General features: G+C 40.2%; 1 protein-coding gene across 1 annotated transcript in view; it reads right to left on the bottom strand.

The window, feature by feature from the left end:
• The window catches only part of CMKLR2 (chemerin chemokine-like receptor 2), a 50865-nt gene extending 31485 nt beyond the window's left edge, over positions 1-19380 (bottom strand). The window contains exons 1-3 of the mRNA XM_066280329.1: positions 19185-19380; positions 16424-16515; positions 13055-13206 (exon numbers count right to left, since the gene is read on the bottom strand). The gene's annotated coding sequence lies outside the window, so the exon portion shown is untranslated. The remainder of the gene's footprint in view (positions 1-13054; positions 13207-16423; positions 16516-19184) is intronic.
• Between the last annotated feature and the right edge of the window lie 5379 nt (positions 19381-24759).

The raw sequence follows: 24759 nt of genomic DNA, 5'->3' as shown, positions 1-24759 counted from the left end.
TATAACATTCTATTAGTTTCAGATATAGTGCAAAACGACTCGACAGTTGTATATAAATTGCAAAATGATCACCACGAGAAGTCATCACCATAGTTACAAATTTTTTTCTTTTCTCTTGTGATGAGAACTTTCAAGATCTACTCTCTTAGCAGTTTTCAAGTATGCAACACAGTGTTATTGGCTAGAGTTGTTATGCTGTACATAACATCCCCAGGACTTGTTTCTTTTATAACTGGAAATTTGTACCTTTTGACCTCCTTCACCCATTTCATCTACTCCCCACCCTTCCTCTGGCAACCACCAATCTGTTCTCTGTATCTATGAGCTTTGTGTATTTAAAAAATGATCTCTTAATAAGACTTTAGTCCAAAAGTGTTGGTCTGACTTTGAGAGGAGAACTGAGAGTAGGGAGAGAAGGGTGGGGATGTGGTAAGGTTATTTTTTAAAAACGTATTTGAAGTGGCCCATTCAATCTCTAGCACGTAGATTACCTGCCAATTCCAGGATAAGGATGGAACTGAACATCAGGACGGGGGAAGCACTCAAAGGAAGAGGGCAGGACTGTCAGTGTGTGTGTTTTTAAGTGCAACACCACGCCAGCAGCGAAGGGATTAGGGGAAAGAATTCTGATAGCACTCCAAGTGTGATATTGCCAAGGAAAATTCTTTCTTTAGGGATCCTGGACTTTCTTCCCTTCGTCCCTATTTGTTCTCTCTAAAGACTGCATGTTAGAAGCCAGATCCTTAATGTGATTGTTGGAAATGAGGTCCAATAAGCAAGATTAATGTAATTGTTTTGCACAGCTAGAAAATTCACACAGTACTCAAATACGTTCAGCTTTCCTTTTCTTTCTCTCTCTCTCTTTGCAGTTAGACTGAGGCCACTTTAATCCCTGCTGCAGCTACTCAAACAGAGAAAGGGAGCAAAATCAATGTTCCAGCCATCCCCAAACAACAAAATAATTGGTTAGATGTGGCGCTTTGCCTGAGCGCCATTTGAGAATGCGGAATGCTTTCCCCGGCCTGAGGATACTATCTGCCTCAGCAAAGTGGGATAAAGAGAAGTCACAGCAGCCCCAAAGAAGTTACAGCTATATCTAATCTGTAACTGTACTTGCCTCAACTCTCCCTCGGGATATCTAAATATTTCTAGGGTGTTTACAAAGATCTGAGCTTTATTTCTATAACTCATCTCTGTCGCCCTGATCTCTCCAGTTGTTCAAACTCCCTCTTTCCCACCAGTCTCTTCTCACCAAGTGCTTCCATGTAAACAAACAATCACAAGCATTTCCGGCCAGTATTTTATAACACTTAAGGACTAGAGCCCTGGAGTCAGAGAGACCTTGGTTTCTTACTGCAGTGTCGTTTTTCACCCACCGGTCCTGTGGCCTTGGGAAATTAGTTAAAAACACTAAGCATCAATTTATCCATCTGTAAAATTGGGATAATAATATCTACTTTATTGGGCAGCTGTGAGGATGAAATGAGGCAATTAAGTGAAGCTCGGTTGCCTGATACAGTCATCTATTACTAACGTAGTTTTCTTCTGTCTCCTGTTTCCTATTTCACCTCTACTCGTCCTGCTCTTCTAGTTCCTACTTTCTTATTTGTAGGTGCGACTTCACAGCTTTTCACTCATTCTAACGCAGATACTAACAGGTTTCAGAACAGACTACCTCAAACCATGGCACCCTGACCTATTAAAATACTTGATGCTACAGGAATTTGAGAAACCGTGAGTATATGAAGGCCTTTTGACCTTCCCCTGAAGCAGGTCATAAAACCTACATGTGTGAGCTACCTTTCCATCCCGAGAGAAGAAAGGCGCATCCTTCTCTGGAAGCCAAAGAGAGGCGCCAGGAGAGGAATCTGAGAAAACAGGACTTGCGACATTTCCCCCACTGTACTGCCCTTAGCTCTCTTGCATCCCTTTGGTCCCACCGCAGTTTCCCATGACCCTCCGCTTTTCATCAATCCTTGTATGAAAGCACTCACCTTTAACTGTTTCTTCAGGTCTTCACGGTGAAGCCTTTTATGAAGGCTCCCGTGTCATTTAACCGTTTTACTAAAATGAGCTTGTGTGCTTTTCTGTCCTTTAAATAAAAGTGAATATAAAACTTACATGTAATTATATTTATTTGTTATTATAGTTAATATAAATAAATAAAAATTAAAATAAATTTGTTAGTCTAGCCGAGAATTTAGAAGGGGAGGAGGAAAAGATATTTTTTTCCTCTCCTCCCACACTGAAATCAAAGACAGTGTGGTTACATGTACCATATCATCTTTTTTTCTTATAATCAATTTTAGTTTATCATCTACAATCAGGGGGTAAAACCCAGTGCCTGTCATACTCAGACCTGAAGAAGTGTGAGATGTCATTATTATTGTCTTATTTTGCCAGCCCTTTTATTAGGGTGTATTAGGAAATAATTCGCGTAACTAACATATGACTTTGTTGAAAGGTAGAAAATCCTTGGGTTTCCAGCTAATTTAATGACCAATGGCTTCAATCAGAGAGCTTGTTCGATGAATATTATCTGTGATTAGTTTAGATAACATCTCGGATTTATGTTTCATTCTAAGAGAAAACACCAGCTTGAATACCCCTGTGAGGGGCAAAATAGTGGCTTCCTGCTGTTACAGTCAAGCTGCATCGTGCTTAGTCCTCCCTTTCCAAAAGTAGGACATTCCGATCCTGTGATAATGTTCTACTAAAGGAGTTTATTTATCTTGCATCAAATGATTTGTGTCGATGAGTTCATTTCTTGTAAGGAAGATCGGTACCACATAGCTGGGCTTCTTGCTAGCTACCATCTCCCTCCCTGGCTGCGGCAATCCAGCGAGCCACAGAACACATCAATTGTCTGCCTCAGCGAGAAAAAACACCAGCTCTTCCAAAACATTTCTGTTGGGGCATTCTCTTAAATTTGATGAATAATAATAAGTTATTTACCGATTGCTTGAGACAAACATAAAAAGAAAGACATGGTTATTCTTTAGAGAATTACTAAAGAATCGACAGAGACAGTTGAAGCAGGTTCCATTTGCCGCGGCTAGAAAAGATCTGATTTTTTTTTTTTAAGCCAAGCTTTTGTTTATTTAAGGTTGAAAGAAATGAGTGAATGTTTTTGTGAATATTTTAATATAAAGTTAAAATGAAGAAAAACCGCTCTACATCATTTTTTTTCCCTTCCTGTGTTCTGGCAGATATAATACATTTCTGAGGAAATTTAAAATACCACTTTTATAGAGTGGTGTAATATAATTCCTCCTACCAGTCAAGCAGTTTCACGTGTGTGCTTAAATTCCCCTTTCCCATTCAATCTCTCAGAAAAACAAAGGCAAACACTGGCGAAATGCCATGTTTGCAGATGAAATGAAATCGTTCCAGAGCTTAGCCATTTTACTATCTTCTACATTTTCCCCATCTTCTTGGTCAGTGCATGTAAAGAACTGTAATTATGTATATATTTTGCATGTGTGTTGATTATGATAAAAATCATTCCCGAAGCAATGGTTTTATTTTGAATAGTCAATGAAATGAGAGCCCATATGAGGCAGCATGACAATCAAAACAGAAAAGTCATGTTTACTATTATCTTTGCACCTGGACAATGTAATGCATAACTTATATCAACTTAAGTCTTTTCAATGAGGTAACTCAGCAATTGATTTGACTAAGCTTTTATTTCCTGAACTTGCTAGTGGTTTTGGAATTAAGGAGGAAATTACCAACAACTCTAAAAGTAACCTGTATTTATTTTTAATGTTTATTTTACTGATTTTAGAGAGCTGAAGGGAGAGAGAGGGAGAGACAGGGACATCAACCTGTTCCTGCATGTGCCCTGACCGGGGATTGAACCAGCAACCTCTGCATTTTGGAACGATGCTCTAACCAATTGAACTATCCAGCCAGGGCATAACCTGTATTTTTAGATGTTACTTTCCTAAATAAACTCTTCCGTGATCTCCACAAGGCTACCCCACATTTTAAATCTGGATCCTTGCTCTACACTCTTCACTTAAATTTTTAGTTACCGTATTTTTCGCTCCATACGATGCACTTTTCCCCCCCAAAAAAAGTGGAGGGGAAAATGCCCATGCATCTTACAGAGCAAAAACCACGGTATTTTATTTTAACACACCATTTGGTTCAGAATATTTTTTTTTTCTTATTTTCCTCCTTAAAACCCTAGATGTGTCTATGGTCAGGTGCGTCTTATGGAGCAAAAAATACAAATGCTTATTTGATAAAAGTCTCTCTCTCACCAGGCTGTTGTTAGCTTACTTCTATACTCCACAGCCTACCATAGAGTCTAGGAAAGAGTTAATTTCAATAATATTCACTGACTGACAGAAAGACTATTCAGTAGTTTTTGATAAAAGGTATTCATGCTCATGAGCATCTCAACAATAACTAATATTTTGTTTTTGTCAGAGAAGGCAAAGGTGAGTTTGAGAAGGTAATTTAAGTTCTTAATTATCATCAACTCCATTCATTCCTGTGTTCAGAACCTCTTTCAATTAAAGGTGTTAAAAGAATGCTGAGTACCTATGAAAGCTATCTTCACTGCCAAGAGGTGTTAAATTTGTTCAGCTACTTCATTAGACCAGATTTTTGATTGACAACAGGTCCCACTTCCATGGAAAGATAATGGAGAATTTTCTCCAAATTATTATTATTATTTTGCAGTGTGAAAGTCTTTTTCACATATATTTTACAGAGCTGGACACAGCTGAACACACATTTTAGGTGTTGCCCTTAGTGCTGAGATTGTTAAAATCTCCAAGTTATTATGAAGAGCAAACTAGTTCCAACCTGACCTGTGATGGCACAGTGGATAAAAGCGTCGACCTGGAATGCTGAAGTAACCAGTTCGAAACCCTGGACTTGCCTGGTCAAAGCACATATGGAAGTTGATGCTTCCTGCTCCTACCCACCTCCTCTCCTCTCCTCTTTTCTCTCTCTCTCTCTCTCTTTCTCTCCTCTCTAAAAAATGAATAAAATTTTAGAAGAAATTCTTTAAAAAAAGAGCAAACTAGTTCCCTGTAAACCATCTTGGTTGTTTTTATCATATATTGCTTATAATTAAAGCCAGTTCATCTAACCTGACCTGTGGTAGCATAGTGGATAAAGCATTGACCCGAGATGCTGAGGTTGCCAGTTCAAAACCCTGAGTTTGCCTGGTCAAGGCACATACAGGAAGCAACTACTTGAGTTGATGCTTCCTGCTCCTCTCTCCCTTTCTCTCTCTCTCCTCTCTCTCAAATCAGTAAATAAAATCTTTAAAATATATAAATAAAATAAAACCAGTCCACCTAACTACATTCAAAAAGAAGCAAATACCAAGCACACCCTAGTTATCTAATATCATTGAACATGTTACAGTAATACTTAACATTTCCTGAGGACCTGTTAAATGGCTAAGGAACTTTACATGTATTTTCACATTTAATTCTCACAACAATCTTGTGAAGTACTATTATTATACTATTATATTTCCATGAGGCTAAGGGAGGTTGGGCAATTAGCAGAAGTGGTAAAACACAGACAAGACTTCTGGGGCTGTCTGACTTAAGGCATTTCTTTCTTAACTCTTGTATACAACCTCTCTGTTAAAATGCTTATCTCTCTTACTAAATTGTGAGAGCCTTAAGGGCAGGGACTATGTTTTTCTCATCCTCCTATCTCAAGTACAGAGCAAAGTGCAGGGAATATAATAGGTGCTCAAAGAAATTAGTGACGGAAGAAGAAAGTGCTTTCTCAATATCAAAACTATACTATGCTTAATATAGATTTTTAAAAAAGACTTTATTTATTCACTTTAGAGAGAAGAGAAAGAGAGAGAGAGAGAGAAGGGAATAGGAGCAGGAAGCATCAACTCCAACCACATGTGCCTTGACCAGGCAAGTCCAGGGTTTCGAACTGGTGACCTCAGCATTCCAGGTCGACTCTGTACCCACTGCGACTCTATACCACAAATCAAGGTATAGATTTTTTTTTGTATTTTTCTAAAATGAGAAGCAGGAAGGCAGGCTTAATATAGATTTATTGTCAAATAGCATTAACTATATAATGTGTAGAAATAAAATATACAACTCAAAGAAATACTTATATAATAAAAACAATTATCTATTAACATATTTCATGATTTTTATAAATTAGAAATCCATGTTTTATGTTGAAGCATAAGAAATTGCCATTTTGATAGGTTAAAATGGTCAAGGTCAAATAACATCAGTTTTATATGGTACAAACTAGTGAGAAAAAAAATGTATGTCAACTCTTAGTTATATAATTAAGCAGAATGCTCCACTACCAGAAGTTTTCTACTCAAATAGAGCTTTGTCATTATAAACCACCAAAGGGAACCTTTTGTGAAAAACTAAAGATGTCATATCTATAAGCACTTTCTTCTAGGTCCAATGATCTAACTTTATATAAAATTGCTTTTCATGCCGGTAGGGATAATTTGGTCCTATAAAAATTCAATCTTGCACATATTCATTAGACTTGGCTTGGATTCTCTATCTTTTCCAGGCAGCCAAGTTGCGTACAACTCCTTTCAAAGTCCTTCTCCCAGGAAGTCCTCCCTTTTTAATATGAACTCTGCCTTTATCCCAAGCCCTGATGCACCCCCTAGTGTTCCTCAAACACTTTTATAGTAATCATACTACATGTGTCTATAATGATCACTTTTTGTTAAATATGAGGTCTATTGTATTCAATTGTGTAAAGCATTTGCAATGGATGAATTAAACCCAACTGATTTAGTTATTATACTAGATGATTGACTGATTGATCATTGATGGTTCTTTAATAACTTTTTTGCATTAAAAAACCTGCAAAATTAGAACTGCAGAGAGTAGCCCTGGAAACCATTTTAAACACATACGAGATCTGCTTTGCTTCTACGATTCCAAGGACAAGCTATGACCTACCCTGTTGAATTCTTTATGTGTTAAACGTTATGAAGTAAATAACTCTCTTGACTTCATTCACCTTACTTGGAATTTTGTCATCTAGGGATTGTCTTTTGCCAGTGACACCAAAAAGGCTCTAGTTTTTTTTTTGTTTGTTTGTTTTTTTGTTTTTTTTGTTTTGTTTTGTTTTGTTTTTTTTACAGAGAGAGAGTCAGAGAGAGGGATAGATAGGGACAGACAGGCAGATGCAGAGAGATGAGAAGCATCAATTATCAGTTTTTCGTTGCGACACCTTAGTTGTTCATTGATTGCTTTCTCACATGTGCCCTGACGGCAGGCCTTCAGCAGACCGAGTAACCCCTTGCTCAAGCCAGCAACCTTGGGTCCAAGCTGGTGAGCTTTTTGCTCAAACCAGATGAGCCCGCGCTCAAGCTGGCGACCTCGGGGTCTCGAACCTGGGTCCTCCGCATCCCAGTCCGACGCTCTATCCACTGCGCCACCACCTGGTCAGGCAAGGCTCTAGTTTTTGTGTTCTAAGAATGTCTACCTAACCCACTGGTGGGCCTCAATTCTTTTCTGCTCCACTGCAGTCTTAGTTGGGTTAGCCTGGCTTTGAGCTCAGCCATATCATCTTGATTGGTTAAATTCTGAAATACTTTGGGGTAGATTAGCAATACTGGTTTATATGTTTTCAGGACGTAGGTGAAAACCTTCAGTGCAGAATTAAGTTACATGTGGATTCCCTAGAAGAGAGTAGCTGGCAGTGTTGTCGAAAATATCACAGTGAGCCTGACCTGTGGTGGCACAGTGGATAAAGCATGTCGACCCGGAATGCTGAGTTTGCCGGTTCGAAACCCTGGGCTTGCTCAGTCAGGCACATATGAGAGTTGATGCTTCCTGCTCCTTCCCACCCTTCTCCCTCTCTCTATCTTCTCTAAAATGAATAAATAAAATTTTAAAAAATCACAGTGAAAAATCTGAAGTGCTATATAAATATATTTCTATTGTAACCTGAAATTTCCCCCTGTTGACAGTGGACACAAATGGGGGTGTGTTTGGAGTTGTTGTTGTTGTTTTTCATTTATTTTTCATTGATTTGAGATAAAGAAAGAGAGGAAGGGAAAGAGAAGGGGGGAAGAAGGAGAGAAGGGGGAAGAGGGAGAGAGAAAAGCATCAAGTCATTATTTCATTTAGTTTTTTTCATTTAGTTGTGTACTCATTGGTTGCTTTTTATATGTGCCCTGACCAAGCATCAAACCTGTGACTTCCCCATGCCAGGACAACGCTCTATCTACTGAGAAACCTGGTCAGAGCTTAGAGTTTAAAATCAGGATTCGGGGGGGGGGGTCTTCCCACTGGTTGATGGTGGTACCCATTGTGTTTTCCCAATAAATATATCACACTTAAGAAGAGTTCATTAAAAAGTCTTTCCAGAGCCTCTAGGTGGTCAACTGCGTATTTATATACAAGTTTGCTCCTCTTGGGGACCAAAACATCAGGACAGGCCTGCTGCTAGAGCACTGGCTGTCAAAGCTGGAGAAAGCTTTGGGATGAAGTGAGAGTGGGGGCTGGAGGATTCTCTTCTGTCATGATTTCCTTTGTTATATGAGACCCAAAATAGGGCTGTGTTGGTGCCCTGATGTTTTAAGGGAAACAACATTTTGCCTTTTTACTTGCATGCTGTTCTCCAATCTCCTCTCTTCTTAGAGGTGAAAAGCTGTTCTGGGCTCCTCCCTCCGAGTAAGCTCTCCCACGGGCTCCTCAGGCAGCGAAAGACTCCTGATGGTACACCCTGCCAGTTGCTCGATCAAGTCCAGATCTTTTCATCTCACTTGACTCATGATGGGACACCAATGTCCACCTCCCTTACTGTCTCACCTCCCCCCTGAACTGTCTGTTAACTTGCATACTCCTGACCATATCCATCCCCCTCTTTTCTGAACTCCATATTCTATAGGTACTACACACTTTTAAAAAACGTTTTATTTATTCATTTCAGAGAGGCGGGGGGGGGGTCGTGGAGAGAGAGAGAAGGGGGAGGAGCAGGAAGCATCCACTCCCATATGTGCCTTGACCAGGCAAGCCCAGGGTTTCAAACCAGTGACCTCAGTGTTCCAGGTCGACGCTTTATCCACTGCGCCACCACAGGTCAGGCCAGTACACACTTTTAAAATGGTTTAGTTTAATAGCTTAATTTCATTTCCCAGACAGAGCAACTCTAAGCTTAGCTAGGGCAAGACTCTTTCATTAAAATCCTCATGTCTTCTTCTACCACACTGAAGGTTCAGTCAATATTTGCTTGGCTGAATGTGACACATAAAGGTAGCTTCTCTTAGTTAATGAGAAACAACGTCCCTTCCCTCCAAAAATGGAAAAAGTAGACTTCCAAACAAGCAATGACATTTCTTTCTGTGCTTAAACATGGAGGTGAAAACTGATATTTATAAAACAGAACAAAATAATATTTCAACCATTCAAAAGCTCTAATATGCCCTTATTAATTTGATTTCAGGAACTCCTTTTTCACAAACCATGTCTCTCTGTGCAGTGGTCCTGCAGAAAAGTGCTGTATACAGTATTTCATACACTCAGGTTTACAGGGGCTAGTTGATGGTGTTTGCTGAACAAAAGGCCAATGTGACCAAGGTTAGATGACTGGCTCTCCCCGGGTCAGTTTACTTCATACAGTAAGAAACTCGTCCACAAGCAAAAGCCAGATGCCATTTAACCCCTACCCTTCCACCTTCTCATTAATCATTAATCAATATATTCACTTGGCTGAAAGGACAACTATTTACATAATTTCCAGCAAAATGTTGTGCCTGAATCATGTATAGTTTGTTCCTACTGACACCATTTTCTTTAATAATGAAGAGATTTTTCAAATCTTCTTTGAGTATCAATGGAATAATCAGAACATACTATGATAATTGAAGAACATATAAAATCTGAATAATGGGTGTGTCTCACTAAATATTTATTAGGTACCTACTATGTGCTAAGCATGCATTACATATATCACATTAAACAATGACTTAATAAACAACAATTTAAAAAGTTACTGTTGGGGGAATGAAAAACTGGAAGGAACCTAACCTATTGGATATCTTTTAGAGGAAAGAGAACTGAGGCCCAGAGAATTTGTTCTGTATCAAGCCATGAAACAAGTTAGAAACAGAGCTGGAATTAGAGTTCTGGGGAGACAGGAACAATCAAAACAACTGTAAAGAGATTGTGCAAGCACAGATTTGAGGCATATTTGGAAACTGTCCAATTTAAAAGAATACTAGTTTAGTAATCTTCATTTAACCAGTTCTTTTTTTTTCTCTTAAAATTTTATACTGTTAGTTTTTATTTTTGTCTTGGCTTTTACTGGTTTCATTAGAAGTTTTATTTGAAGCAGAAACCTTTACTAAGTCAAGTTAATGTCACCAAAGAAGCTAGGTAAATTAGAACTGGAGTCCCGTACCAGATTGAAAGACTGAACTTTTTGTGGTATATGTGAAAATTGAGACCTGAAGAAAATTCAATTTTCAATGCTACAAAGTTTCTAAATTGTAAAAGTAATGGAGTACTAGAGAAAGTTTGGGGTAAAAAAAGAAAGGACATGTCACCCGAAGGGGTCCAACATATATGCCACTGTGGCATAAACATTATTTTGAGCAGAAGGCATATGAGGTCCCAGAGGAATTCAACTGTCATAAATCCCCTCCTTGGGAGCAACCAGGAAAGATGGCTCTTATCTCTAGAGATAAGACACACACCTAAAGAGACAGTTCATAAAAACTTGCTCATTTATCCTCCTAAGGGTCCATTTATCGTATTAAAAAGTCATGTGTTTTCTCATAACTGCCCTTTCTCTCCCTCCTTTTTCTTTTCTCAGAACTCACTTGAAAAAGAAAAAAAAAGAACTCACTTGTATTCTGTCTGGTAAGTGCCCCTTTGCCCCTTTTTGCCACTATTAAGATGGTTTATACGTCCCAAATTCTAACCCTCCCTTTGAGTCACATTTTCCTGTGAACTCTTCTATGTACATTAATAAAAATATGTGACTAAATTTTTGTGTTTTCTCTTACTAATCTGTCTTCTGTCAGTTTAATCCACAGGACCTCAGGAACTGCGCCTAAGAGGTAGACGAAAAGATTTCCTTCCAGACACACCATCAGCTCAACACAATTATTTTTATTTTTGCTTATTTTCTACTTTTCAACTGCATTTACTTTCTACATTATTAGAATGATTATTAATATTATAATATAAACACATCCACAATGCTATATAACCCTCCAAATTATGATTTCCTAATGACTGCAAAATACTTCATGGAAATGTTAAGAAGTTCCTTACCTAGCCTCCTACTGTTGAGTCTTTAGATTGCTTTTGATTTTTAAAAATTGACTTGAGCCTGACCAGGCGGTGGCGCAGTGAATAGAGCGTCGGACTGGGGTGCCGAGGACCCAGGTTTGAGACCCTGAGGTCGCCAGCTTGAGCGAGGTACTCATCTGGTTTGAACAAGGCTCACCAGCTTGAGCCCACGGACTCTGGTTCAAGCAAGGGGTCACTTGGTCTGCTGTAGCCTCCAGTCAAGGCACATGTGAGAAATCAATCCATGAGCAACTAAGAAACCGCAACGAGGCATTGATGGTCTTGTCTATCTCCCTTCCTGTCTGTCTGTCCCTCTCTCTGACTCTCTGTCTCTGCCACACACACAAAAAAAAATTGACTTGAGAGAGAAAGACTTTTATCTATTCCTGTATGTGCCTTCATTGAGGATCAAACCCACAAACTTCTGTGTCCTGGAATGACACTCCAACCAACCCAGCTATCCAGCCAAAGCAGACTTCTTCTGATTTCTTAAAAGTTATAAACAATTTTTTTAAAAATCTTTGAACATAATACTTTTCTCCTTTTAAAATTACTTCTGTAAGCTCCAAGTGCTGTGGCCTTTGAAAAGGGAATGTTGAGTTAAATATCTATCAGAGGGAGATGACAATTAGTGGTAAAGTAACAAAGGAAGTGTATGTCATTCTTGGATAAACTAAATGAGTCTCAGGTAAAATGGTAATAAAAGGCCATAAAAAACAAAAACCATTTTGTGTCTGGGAGATGTGCAGATATGATGAGAATTAATCAGGAAGAGGGGGATTACTTGAACTAGGTCATTTGAAACCCAAAATAATAGTCCCTTGGCCTTTTTTTCCACAAAAGAAACAAAAAAATAATAATAGTGGATTAATTTAGCAACAAGTTTGTGAAAGCTTGGGTGGACGAAGTTTGTTTTAAGTGAAAAGGTCCAATTTAAGAGAATAATTGCTGATGAAGTTTCCGTTATCAAACCTTCATTGGGTTTTCATTAGCTTTCCTCTGAAGGAAATGATAAACTAGTAGACAAAAAGCAATTGTCGCTTGCAGTTACCCGACTACCCTAGGAACAATCGAGTTAGCTGAACCCTTCCTCCCAGCGACATCCCTGCACTTAGCCATTTGTCCTTCATTAGGAGGGCCCAGGTACCAACTATTCTTACAGGCAATTGATTAGGAGTTTTCAGATAGCACCAACAAAGAAAATGTTTGTTTTGAAGAACCACAAGCTCTCCACCTTTAAAAGAGAGGGGGGGAGAAAAAAACAACCAAACTACATTACAACTCAATTTAAAACTTTTTTCTTACCTTGTAATCTAAGGAGAGCACAATCTATTTTCATTTCAGAGTACCATTTTCTCCTATTATAATAATTTCTCTACATTGGGCTTTGCACAAATGATGCTTGATTATTTCTGAGTCACAACTACTTAAATGCCACATCTATGAACCGTCATTTTCTAGGTAAAAGCGGAGGAAATTACAGCAAGTTCTTTGTGCCCTTATGTTCTCTCTTTCAGTGTTTTAGATTTAATCAGCAGCTGTAGCAAAGCCTGTTATGATTTTCCCTCAACACTTTTGACAGGACCAAAAAATATGAACCTTCACATAAGAGTTTTTCATAAACTATCAGGAGTCTTTTTTTTTCCTTGTTGCCAGCTGGTAGTTAGTCAAAATACTGTTTTGGAAATAAATTGTCTGCAGGAATCCTCATCAGGTCAGCTGCAAATGTGTCAGTTTGAGAAAAACAAAAAAGAAACACTTACCAGTTGATTTTCTGTGAGGAGACAAGTTACTGGGATGCCTGGGTGTAACCTCCCGGCTGCAGTATGAAATGGAGGGTGGTTTTCAGAACAGCTACGTTATGCACTTTTTCCCTGCTTCCCCGTTTGGCTTTTATCTGGCTTTTGAAATGACACTGTGGAGGAGAATGATGTGGGGTTTCATTTGAATGTGGTTCTTCCCTTCCTCCACCACCCTCCATAAAAATGCATCACGTATTCCAGGAGAAAAGGAAGCAATGCGCATACTGCACAAATTAATTCTTTTGCTCAGCATGTTTGTGTGTGTAACAGATTTGTTTTTTCTGAATGGAAAGCATTGCTGTTGGTGGCAGTGCTGCATGCAGGCTGAAGACTGTTGGGGGAGGCGACCGTTCCTCCTTTGTTTGGGTGGGCTTTTGCTAATGAAAAGTCCTGTTAAGTTTTATTCCAACGATGGAATGCAAAGAACCTTAGCCGTGTCAAAGGAGAGCTCTTCAAATGCACTGGGTTTCAGTGTATTTCTAAGAGGGAAGAGCTGGAATCACATTATTAGCTAGTATGCATTTTAGTTTTTATTTCTTACGGAGGCCGCATGAGCGACAATTTTGCAGCCTCTGAGGAAATTAAAGGCTGCATTTTTATCTCCCATCTCACCTGTAGGCCAGGCAGATACGGGCTCATCTATGTATCTAAACCAGGGCTCAGAATTAGAAATTTGCAGGCGGAGATTTGTGGAAGCTGAAAGTAAAAAGGCCTTGATGCGTTTAGCTTCCTTCTGCGGGGCTAACTTGATTATTTGGGGGAAGGTCTAACATCAGCTTGACCGTGTGATATTGGAAATCGAACATTATTAGGTCCTGAAACATTGTTAGGCCACCTAATTGAACACTGTTTGAGGAGCACACGACTTTGTATCTGACTGCAGGGCAAGACTGCCCGGGAGCACCAGGTGCCACCCCAAAATATGCCTCTTTAGTTTAAGGATTATTTTGAGCTGATTATTTTTTAAGGAACTGTAGAAACAAAAGTAGCTCTGAAAATAGACGAGAAGTTACCCTTTTGTCAGGGAAATCTACATTTACAAAATAAATTTACATTAGAAAGGGGAATTGTATCAGGAAGAGAGTTACTACTGGAGAGAATTTTGTTCATTTGAGGGGCTTATCTGCTTCTCAGGGCAACCTTTGTTTACCAAACATTTCCTCTTCTCACCTTCCTGTGAATTGCCTTCTCTCTCCCTTTAAATCCCAGGCCCCTCTCCCTTTCCTTAGCTGAGGATCCTATATAATCCTCAGTCTTCTGGCCACCATTGGAGGCTCCTATCTTTGTGGGCCTCCTGAATGTACATAATTAAAGTTGTTGTTTTTTTTCCCCCCTCTTGCCCATGTCTCTTTACACGGGGTCTTAGCCAAGAACAATGGGAGATAGAGGGGACATTCTTTTTCCTCCTCTCCAAGACCAAGACTAGACAATTTAAAGCATTTCCCTCTGTATAGTGGGTAAGGGTGGGGTCGGAGCAAACGAATGACCCTGGGAGGTGGGGTGGGTAAGCTTTTTCAAACTATTATACAAATACCCCTCGGCCTGTAAGAATACAGTTGCCCCCAACCCCTCCATTTCACAGAAGTAGTTTCCTTCCTGCGCGTTTAGAAGGTAGTAGCACTCTCAGCTGGAGACTCTTATCTAGTCAGCAGCTCCCGCCGCTTTGCATCAGCGATATGAGTATTTACCAATACAGTAGTTATTTGCTATCTTCGGTAATCACACAAAAGCACAATTTCGCTCACAAAAGATATTTTGAGGAGAATTACAAGTTTTGGTTACTGTACAGGCTTTTGGTGTTGTTCTCATTGTTTGTTTGTTTGTTTTTTTAAGAGTAAATTTATTATGGCTAGGAACAGTGAAACAGGGAAGGGCTTAGGCTAGAGGAAGCAACAGATGAGAACCTAGGCGGGGCTGCCTGAGCTTTCCTAGAAATGTTAGAGGATAGAAACGGGGCCCCGGCCGATTGGCTCAGGGGTAGGGCGTCGGGCTAGTGTATGGACATCCCAGGTTTGATTCCCGGTCAAGGCACACAGGAGAAATATACAGCCAGATACAGAGAAGGTCACATCTCTAGAGATAACATCTAGGCCTCGGTTGTATTTTAGCTCCAGGCCCAGAAAAGCAGCAAAACCAGACAGGTGATGCCAGGACCAGATACAAGACTACTGACCCTGCCTTGGCACTGACCAATCAGTGGAAACTGCAGCCCTGAAAGGGCGCACCTGGCAAAGCTGATGAATATTCTATTGAGATCCTCTCCTAAAGCCCCAGCCTTTGAAACCTTTAAAACCTTCAGGACAAAGGACACAGCATGCGCTCTCCCTCCCTGCCGCAAGCCCCTTCCTTTCCTTTCTCCTGGTCTTTTCCCACAGGCGGGCGTCTCCTGAACGCGAAGGGTCCCCACCACACTTGCAACCAAGGGAGCGATGAGCGGTGGCTGCTCGTCCCAGACTAACCGCCGAACCTGTCTCCGAGGCCCCCTTTTCTCTGACTTCCCCGTAGAGTCTCATTTCTTCCCCATAAGTTTTCTGGAAAGTCAAGGCAGCCCCGCCGAGGCTCTCCCCTGTTGCTTCTCCTAGTCTAGGCCCTTCCTTGTTTCACTGCCCCAGCTTTAATAAACTCCCTCTCAAAATCCCCTGGACTCACTTTGTAACATTTCCCCTGCTCGAAGTCAAGAACCCAGACGCGACCAGTGGCCCTAGGCAGACCCAGAGCGCCAGCTCGCTTTCCCAGTAACACTTCCGGGAAGGAGGCCACGTTTACTGTGCATGGTTTTGAGTTAATTTTTTGGTGTTATAGTGGGACACATTGAATAGCAAAGGATAGAAATAGACAAGAAATGACCTTTAGCAAGCATTTACTATGTGCCAAATATAGTTTAAGCATAATACACACTGAAACTCAAGAAAGTATACACATACATGCCTCGGCTGGGTAGCTCAGTTGGTTAGAGCGTTGACTTGAATTACTCCAAGGTTGTGGATTCAATCTCCAGTCACAACACATGCAAGAATCAACCAATCAATGCATAAATAAGTGGCATAATGAATCAATTTTTTTCTTTTCTCTCTCTCTCTTTAATCAATCAATAAAAGAAAGTGTACTCATATTTATGTTTTAGTTACCACCTAAAACAATAAAGTTGATACATATGATTACTTAGCTTTGAAATTGGTCCCCCAAAATTAGGAACAGTAAATAAAATCTCTCAGCTGAGTATTTGAGGAGCTCCCCTAAGATATATACATAAATCCTAAACCTTAAAGTTGATCCATTATTCAAAAGTAGTTCAAACTGAAGTGCTCAGAGGTGCTAAGAATAACTTACCTGCCACCCTGGGCTAGCAATGGGAGCAGTGGACATCAGCCAGGCTTTTGGGTGGTGCATTGGGTAAGCCAGTGAGTCAGTTCTTTGGAGATCTGTTAAGAGAGCCTCTATTGTAAGTTGCAGAGTTGGAATTCAGTCCCAGGGGCTGACTTTAGACACCACATTTACAGCACGTAGAGATGGTATTCAGGGAACAAGATAAAAATGAGGGGCTCTGTGTGATCACTGCGCTGTGGGTGGGCCCTGAGGGGCCTGGAAAAGCAGATTACTCTGACATTTCAAAAGTGATGTTATCTTGGATGCAAAAAAGACAATAGACAGGCTCACTTAAGTTAAAGATTGACCTTTGTCAGGGAAGCTACAGGTCTAAGACGTGACTATTGACCATCACCTGTTTTTAGTTAAGAGTTACGTTAAGACCCTCCTGTGCAGTCTATGTTTGCAGGGTCCACCATACTGACCTCTTGGTTGGATAGGATAATGTGGTCCCACAGTGCTAAGAAGGCTCATTCCTAGGAATTTTTTTCTCTTCATTAATTGTTTGTTCTTTCAAACAATTAATGGTAATTAATTTTACCATTAATTACCATTAATTTAAAATTAATGGTAATTAATTTTACCATTTCTTCAACCAGGCTCCAAATTTTAACAAAAACGATCCTACCCATCCTTCCTTCTTTCCCACCCTGTCCCTCCCACCCCAGTAATAGCTGAAAACTACACACATGCCATGCTGCAAACATGCAGAGGTAACACTGTCAGGAAGAAGGCTGTGGGTTGTAGAGATGCTCTTTGAAGATCTATAGTATCTCTTTGCTTTTTCACACGCCCATTCTGTAAGTTTTGTCCTTGGCTTTTCTCAGCAAAGTAAAGATGGGTTGCCTTGAAACACATATCCTTCCCTTCCACTGGGATGAGTGTGCAAACTACTCCATGGAACAGCTTTTAAAGCCCCTGGGTAGCTGTATGGCATAGAAATTATAACGGCTCTTCAAAGAACATCTTAAACCACTTTCATGGTGTCAAGACAAGTAGAACTCCTTCCATCCCCACTTGAAACCCAGTCAGATGTGACAGAGGCTGGTACTCAGGAAAGTTAATTCTCATCATATTTTTTGTCATCATCCTCCAAGTGGCAGGAATGCAATGTCAGCCCTTCCTCATAGAAGGATATGACAACCTTGACATTGGTTTCCCTGGCAGGGTCCAGGTCAGCCTCATAAAGTTTTTCCATTTCATTAGGAACATGAGTTCTTTATTGGAGTCTGTAGCTCCAATAATCTGCTGCAGCTCCAAACCCCGGGCAAAGTCCTGTTGCTTTTCTGATTCCTTCTTTGGTTTGTTCTCCTCTCCCTCGTCTTTGGAATCAGAGTCAGCTTTGTGTTTGCCTCCCTCCGACTTATATCTCTTGTACTGTTTTCTGTGATGCAGAAACGCAGTAATAAATTCGGGGCAATTTAGGTTTCATTCCTAGGAGTCTTAGTGTTATCATTTGTCTTGCTGAAATGACCGACCATTAGCAATGGGGTAAAACTGCATCGTTGTATGGAAGTCAAGCCTGTCTGTTGTCTGTTTGCACCTAAGATAACATGCCTTTAAAATGTCAGAGTAATCTCTTTTTCTAGAACCCTCGGGGCACACCCACAGCACCCGAGCTTGCAATCACACAGAACCCCTAATTGTTATCTTGTTCCCCGAATACCATCTATGTGCTGACAATGTTAATTATGAACTGTCCTGTACCACCAATGTAAAAGAAGTATGTGCCTCTTTGTTTTACTCTTTATAAAATCCTAGAGATTCCCTCCTTTGCTATCTCCTGTCCCCTTAATCTTCCACCAATGGATTTCATATAACCCTCATGTCTCTTCCTTTTATTCTAATACATAAAATAAGCTGTAAAACTGCCATTCTCTGGAGCATTTTCTTAATCCTTTGAGATTTTGCTTCTCAGTTTTGGACTTTTCTTACATCAACAATATTTATTTTTGTTAAGATCATGTTTAATTATTTTGTTGTTCCTTTTCCAAAATGAAAAAAAAAAAAAATCAGTCCAGAACATAACCACTTGGAAAAGAAGATAAGGTACAAATGAACGATTTTTAAATAAAAAAAAAACAAAAAAAACTGACTTGTGAAAAATATAAAGATCTCACTACTTTTCCATTTTTTTTCCATTTGTCATACAGGGAGGTGGCCGTCTCCTTGTGTAAATGCCCTTCTCAGACGGGAGAAGGATAGACCGGGTTGGAGATTAGGCTTGGGTCCTTGACTGGGTTGCACAGTGAAGCTGGAACCATGCACAGCTTTTCCTAGGCACTGAAATGGGCCTTGCAGTCACAGGCTTGTTGGCCCTGAGAAGTCACATGAAAGAGCCATGCCAACCTGGCCATACAGGGCAGCGTTCATGCCTCTTAAACCAGAGAATTTCTAAAGACCACTGAGGGACAAAGCCTTTTCCAAATTGTTGCTTTTAATTCTGCACGGCCCCTGCAGGAACTGAGACTTAAGGATGCTGAGTAAATCTGTTAGAGGTTTTTTAGCTCTACACCTTTTTAATTAAGATACACAAAGCTCTAATTATCTGCGGAAATGTGGGGAACAGCTCCTATTGTTATCTCTGATTTGACTAAACCTTCCCTTTTACTTTGCCAAATGCCAAATCAAATGAAGTTCATGTAGGAGGATTTGGACTGGTTTTCTTAACTAAATCTCAGATGCTCGGTGCCGGAAGCTTTCAGAAGGCAAAGCAAACACTCACCTCTGGAAAGGTGCCTGTGCCAGCAGCCGGCAGCCGCAGGAAGGAACGTGGGCAGGGGCTTCACACTCTGTTCTCTGATTCTTTGTAGTTAATCATTTCTCTGGGAGGACTGGCAGCAGGTACCCTGAGTCTTGGAAAAAGTATTTCCTCTTTTTGTAACCAAGGGAGGCAATGATCTTTTAACTTACTATCCTAGAAAAAGAACTGTGTTTTGCCAGTGGTTAAATAAATCTGGTGTATATCACTTAGTCAACAGGCATCTGGGTGACACCATCCTTGGCCCTGACTCAAGAGAAAGGATTTCTCTGGGAGTTCAGGCCGCTCCCAACTATTTACACTAATTATATTACTTTTCTTGTTAAACTGCAAATTATGGATATGATGTAAGTGTATCTGGATTTTTCTAAAATGTCATATTTTGGGACAGGAAAAGGTTCAGAGAATAAAGCATATTTTCTCAACTTCTTGAACTGGTTTGAGCACTCCTTGCATTTTTCATTAGGGAAATGGTAGCCTGGGGCATACTGCAGCTGCCCCTGTGTTTCATTTGTGCTGCGCAGTTTTCCTAGTGTTTGAATTAATTTCCATCATTTAAAAATCAGGAGATCTTACAAAGCCATCTGGATGAAAAACAGCGCCAGGACTGTGCCCCACAAGGACCCAGGTGGAGGAGGGTGAGTTCGGGCAGCTGCTTGCTAGTCCCACCTGACCGCCCCGGCAGACACTGCCTTCCAGCCCACACCTTTCTCCTCTGCTCCTGTCACTCAGCCGCGACATCCACTTGGACCCTCCGGGGTTCTGCACTTTCAACCTTCGTGTCCTTTTTAAAATTCTTTCCCTGTTGAGTTTTTTCAATATGTGCAAACTGAACACACAGAAAGCTAAGTCATCGGGCCATCAATTTTATTACATAAAGAATTTGAGGTTTGCCTGACCCGTGGTGGCGCAGTATATAAAGCATTGACCTGGAATGCTGAGGTTGCTGGTTTGAAACTCAGGGCTTGCCCGGTCAAGACACATATGAGAAGCAACTACTGGTTGATGCTCCTCCACACTCCTCCCTTTCTTTCTCTCTACTTTCTCTAAAATCAATAAATAAAATCTTTTTTAAAAAAGAATTTGAGGTTTGCTCACTTAAAAAATATGAATCCCCTGGTGAAAGCTGAATGCATTTTACAATATGATTAAATTGACAAAACCAACTTAACCAGCTTACCTACGGAACAGCAGTGTAGTAAAGAAGGTGCAAGGAGTACAACCCACCCAGTGCAGGCAGTAGGGGAGCGCAGTGTTCGTCCGTAGGGAATTTCAATAATATAAACAATAATAAAACCAAGTAAAGCCCTTCTGCTTTTATGTATCAGCAATTCTAAACAAATTCAGTGATGAAATATTCTTCCCCTCAAAAACTTTTACTAGCTTAAATTCTAAAAGTACTGCTGTGATCACTACGCTTAAAATTTTTATTTTTAATAGACAATGTGTGCTACATAAAAGTTAATTTCCTATTTTTATTTTAATTGTTGTTACTGATTCTTTAATAGAAAATGTATTTGACGTGGAAGAGCGTTGAAAATATTTTCACTTATAGAGTCAGTCCCATACCATACTCAGTTAACCCTTCTTTTGTGATTAAGTTGATAATGGTTCCAATCATTGGCACACTTTAAATTTCTCTACATTTAAGCAACAGACTTGAAATACACAGTGATAGCACAATCATGGTAGAAATGAAGAAACAGAACCCAAGGCCTTTTAACTTCTTTATTTTTCTTTTTTAAATATTTTTATTTATTAATGTGGTGTGTGGGAGAGAGAAAGAGAGAGGGAGAGAGAGAGAGAGAAGACAGAGAGGAGAGAGAGAGAGAGAGAGAGAGAGAGAGTAGGAGAGAGAGAAGACTGAGAGGGGGAAGGAGCAGGAAGCATCAACTCCCATATGTGCCTTGACCAGGCAAGCCAGGGGTTTTGAATCAGTGACCTCAGTGTTCTAGGTTGACACTTGATTATCAACAGCACCACCACAGGTCAGGCCTTTCAGCTTCTTTATTCTATGCTACCAATTGGAGTTTTTTGTTATATTTAAAATGTAATGTGGTGGAAGGCCTGGCCAGGTAGATTGATTGGTTAAAAAGTCATCCCAATGGGCCAAGGATGCAGGTTCAATTCTGGGTCATAGCACATAAAAGAAGCAACCAATGAATGCATAAATGAGTGGAACAACAAATTGATGTTTCTCTCTCTTTTTCTTTCTCTAAAATCAGTAAATTAAAAAAAAAGGAATCAGCCAGTGAGTACATAAATAAGTGGAACAACAAATTGATTATCTCTCTCTCTCACTCAAATCAATTAAAAAATTTTAAATATTAGCCTGACCTGTGGTAGCGCAGTGGATAAGGCATTAACCTAGAATGCTGAGGTTGCCAATTAAAAAACAGTGGGCTTGCTCGGTCAAAGCAGATACAAGAAGTAACTACTATGAATTGATGCTTCCTGTTCTTCCCCCCACTTTTCTTTCTCTCCTCTCTCTAAAATCAATAAGTAAAATCTGAAAAAAAAACTTTTTAATTAAAAATAAATTGGTCTTAAAACATGTAAAATGGTAAAACCAATGGAAGCTATATAAGATGTACTATCTTTTTTTTTGGCAAATGTAAATTTAGTGCACAACTTTTTAACAATGAATTTGGATATTTTTAAAATTAAAATACATGTAAAAATTGTTTTTAAAATAAAATAGCAATTCAAGAAGAAAAAGCATTACAGCAATGACGTGATTTAATAGTTGCTTCAATTGTGTCTTCTGCAGTTATATTACTTTTCTTAAAATTCAGTTATTAATAGCTGATGCTGAAGAGAAAAAAACATCTTTTCCCCTTATTCATCTAAGTGAAACCCTATAACAAAAAACAGACTAACAAGAGAAAAGCGGCCTGTGATAGGCACGGTGCATGGAGCGTCGACCTGGAACGCTGGGGTCACCGGTTCGGAGCCCTGGGATCGCCCGGCGAAGGCACATACGACAGGCAAACAATGAAGGGCTGAACTGAAGCTACTGTGAGGTGATGCTTCTTGTTCCCCCTCCTCTTTCTTTTCGGAGCCCTGGGATTGCCCGGCTAAGGCACATATGACAAGCAAACAATGAACGGCTGAACTGAAACAACTGTGAGGTGATGCTTCATGTTCCACCCCGTCTTTCTTCTTTCTGTAAAATCAATAACTAAAATCTAAGGAAAAAAAACAAAACAAGAGAAAATCATAAAAATTTATTTAACATACATTTTACATGACACAGCCTTCATAAGGAGATGAAGACCTGAGGAAACAGTTAAACCAAAGTATTTTTATTCTAGGTTTGATGGTGAGAGGAAAGGCATGACAAAATATGATAGGACAGAAAAGGGTCTGAGCTAAGTGTAGCAAATTGGGGAAGACAGCAAGGCCTGCTTGTTCAAGTTCCTCTGGAATCTTTGAGATAAGGATAGTCCTTTCCTTGGGTACAGGTAGGGCACCTCTCACATGGGAGTTTAAAATCTGCTTCAGGAGAAGGTCAGAAGTCTCTTTCTGCACTTACTGTTTCTCAAATTCCTTCAGCTTAAAATAGTGAATATGCCAAGGTGCCATATTTTGAGATGCCACTGGACAATTATTTGAATAAAATAGTATTATATCAGACTGTAACTAAGGGATCTACAGTCCAATTATTAAATATAAAAATGCTAAAGAGCTTGACCAGGCAGTGCTGCAGTGGATAGAGCGACAGCTGGGGACACAGAGGACCCAGTTTCAAAGCCAGAGGTCGCCGGATCTAGCACTGGCTCATCCGGTTTGAGTGCGGGCTCACCAGCTGGAGTGTGGGGTCGCTGGCTTGAGCATGGGATTATGGCTATGACTCCATGGTCACTGGCTTGACCCCAAAAGTCGCTGGCTTGAAGCCCAAGATCTCTGGCCTGAGCAAAGGGTCACTTGCTCTGTTGGAGCCCCCCAGTCAAGGCATATATGAGAAAACAATCAATGAACAACTAAGGTGCCACAAGGAAGAGTTGATGCTTCTCATCTCTCTCTCTCTTCCTGTCTGTCCCTATTTGTCCTTCTCTCTGTCTTTCTCTCTCACAAAACAAATGTTGAAAAGATAATTATTCATTTTTCACTTTTTATACTATATTATTTACTGATTTTTAAAATTTTATCTCCTGGCATAATTGCATATAGACAATGTTTCAATAAATATAAATTCTCACTACCTGCATTTCTTTCTGTTTCATTTCATGATATTCCTGAGATTACCTTGGTCATATTGAAGTGGGGAGCTACTAAAAATTGATCTGCTTTGGGTGCCAATGTACAAGTATGCCACTGCTATGGCACACAAGGACCAACTGTCAAGGTAATGCAGGAGAGGAAAAACTTTTCCTCTACCTTCTTAGCTTCTGTAGTTGGGACCTGTAAACTAAACTGGAAAAAAACCAAAACAGATTAAGAAGAGAAACGGTTGATTTTTCATGCACAAAGGAACTTCACAAAGAAGTTAAAACCCAAAGAAACAGGTCTGGGAGCTTACAAACAATTTTAACAAAGGGCAATATGTAAATTGTGGAGAAGTCACTAGACTAACAAAAAAGGGGGTGGTTGTGCTTCTAGGGGTGATATATTATGGGAAGGTAACAACTAGGAAATGTATAGTAGATAAAAGTTTTTAGCCTGACCTGTAGTGGCGCAGTGGATAAAGCGTCGACCTGGAAATGCTGAGGTCGCTGGTTTGAAACCCTGGGCTTGCCTGGTCAAGGCACATATGGGAGTTGATGCTTCCAGCTCCTCCCCCCTTCTCTCTCTCTGTCTCTCCTCTCTCTCTCTCTCTCTCTCTCTCTCTCTCTCTCCCTCTCCTCTCTAAAATGAATAAATAAAAAATTAAAAAAATTATATAAAAAAAAGAAGTTTTTAGTAGGTGCTATTGTTAGTGTAAGTAGCTAAATATTAACAAGGGAAGGGAGCAAAAAGAATCAGGCATTAAAAAGCCTGCTTACTTTACTAGGAAATGACAACTCACACACTCTCCAGGGCATCTTCTACTGCCACTGGACCTAATCCCCCCAAACGTGGGCGGGATTGTTATCAGTCACTACCCCAGGAGGGATAAAAACAGCGGGAGGGATTCCTAGGCTGGGCACATGCCCAGCAGAAGTCAGGAATGCACAAGGAAGGTGCTTCCACTTGGAGTCTTTTATCTGAAGTAGAAACTAAAATAGTGGCCACAGAAACCTGGCTTTCTGGCCTCGGGAAAGAATCAGATTGGATAGTGACATAGACCCCTGGAAGATCTAGGAATTGGATCGGTGAAGGGGAAGATCCAGCACGGCCCATGAAAAACTAAGAAGTTGATTGGTTAGTTTAAGGAAATGTAAGCTTGCCTGACCTGTGGTGGCTCAGTGGGTAAAGCGTCGACCTGCAATGCTGAGGTCCCCAGTTTGAAACCCTGGGCTTGCCTGGTCAAGGCACATATGGGAGTTGATGCTTTCTGCTCCTCCTCCCTTCTCTCTCTCTCTCTATCTCCCTCCGTCTTCTCTCTCTAAAATAAATA

The sequence above is a fragment of the Saccopteryx bilineata genome, chromosome 5 (assembly GCF_036850765.1).
Source record: "Saccopteryx bilineata isolate mSacBil1 chromosome 5, mSacBil1_pri_phased_curated, whole genome shotgun sequence".
NCBI classification, from domain to species: Eukaryota; Metazoa; Chordata; class Mammalia; order Chiroptera; family Emballonuridae; genus Saccopteryx; species Saccopteryx bilineata.
This window is presented reverse-complemented; position numbering and strand designations above follow the sequence as displayed.